Below are 1,669 nucleotides of genomic sequence, written 5' to 3'. Positions count from 1 at the left end.
GAATATGCTCTGGAATGTGTATACACATATACCTTGCCTTTCATCTTTGAAGATACCGACAAGGTAAAAATAGATTAGAGGTCTTGAAGACCTTGAAAACTGCACTGAATCTAGGCTAACTAGGTCTTGTTATTGTCAGTATGAAATGTATTCTTTAGTCTATCAATATGTGCAATGTTAAGAATTGCACAAGTGAAGCTTAAATATGATTGTTCCAACCATGTCAAGGAGTCAACGACGACGACAACAATGGCGACAGACATCATCTCCACATATACCTTGCCTTTCATCTTTGAAGATACAGACAAGGTAAAAATAGATTAGAGGTCTTGAAGACCTTGAAAACTGCACTGAATCTAGGCTAACTAGGTCTTGCTATTGTCAGCATAAAATGTATTCTTTAGTCTTTGTCTGGGAAGGTGTAATAGAATCTTTGCAATCACCCCCCGCCTGTGTTTACCAAAAGATATTATTACCTAGAACGATCACCAGTTTGATCCTTATTATGATTTTTTTTCAGTCATTTTTACATGTAAAATGATTAGTGTTGTAAACCACACATACTTCTAGAAAGTGTGAAAAAGTAATTCACTCCTAGATGAAATATAACAAACCTTGAGTTTGACATTCAATGGGTAAAGAAAGAATTATTTTTTTTTTAAATTTGATTTTTAGAAAAAATAATTTTCATGCCAAGATATTGCTTAGGTTTAGATCGAGCATTGTGTGAGTATTCTCAACTAATGCACTTTTTGTCTTTATGAATTACTAATAATTCCAATTTTAGAATATGCCCTGGAATGTGAATATTATTCACCAAGTAGAAAACATGGAGCGCATCCAGCGAGGTCAACATAATAGGGTTACGAGGGAATAATAAGACGCAACAAAGACCCACGGTTGACTTAGGGGGCACATGTCCACTTCTTAAAACTTTCACATTGCCAGCCGTGCAGGACAGAGGACAATATGACGATTGCTACAATTCATCTATTGGTATGGCATCAGATGACACATGGATGTGACAGGAGATTCATGAGAGTGTACTTAGTTTTTCAAGGCCACAGGAATAACATCAATCAGTCTAGCCATTTTCAAGATAACAAAATATTAATTAAAATGAGAAGTTATTGACACTAAATGAATAAGTGCGAGGAATAGCTTTGGTCCATCCAAAGTACCTACATATAAAATATCAAAACAAAGTTTTACTGGAAATGACAAAAGATATTAGCTAAAATTGGAGAATTAAATTTATCTTCATAAATGGACTAATTCGAAAGTAGCTATGCAAAGTACATTTGTAGTGAGTATGAAAACCTGTACAACTAATGTTTCTGTTGCCTTTCAGTACATATTGGAATGAACCAGATAAAATGACATGAATCACGGTCCTATTGTGTTTAATGTATGTACAAAGTTGGAACAAAATCTTGTTCAAATCAAAGTGTAGGCATGGGTGTAAGGCCATGTATGTCTTGCACAGAAGGTAACAAGACAGGTCTGCATGTTGATGAGACTGGCGGTAGAACAAGTAAATAGTATTACGTAAATCAGAATGGGAGGCTCTCTAAGACGAGAATGGGCATAATGCAAAGCATATCATAGTATAATAGCATAGAAACATAATTAAATTAATTAATTAATTAAAGTACCTGGATGCAAAATG

This window comes from Saccoglossus kowalevskii, chromosome 16 (assembly GCF_978046115.1).
Source record: "Saccoglossus kowalevskii chromosome 16, keSacKowa6.1, whole genome shotgun sequence".
NCBI lineage: Eukaryota > Metazoa > Hemichordata > Enteropneusta > Harrimaniidae > Saccoglossus > Saccoglossus kowalevskii.
The sequence above is the reverse complement of the archived record's forward strand: the minus strand, read 5'-3'. Positions refer to the sequence as shown.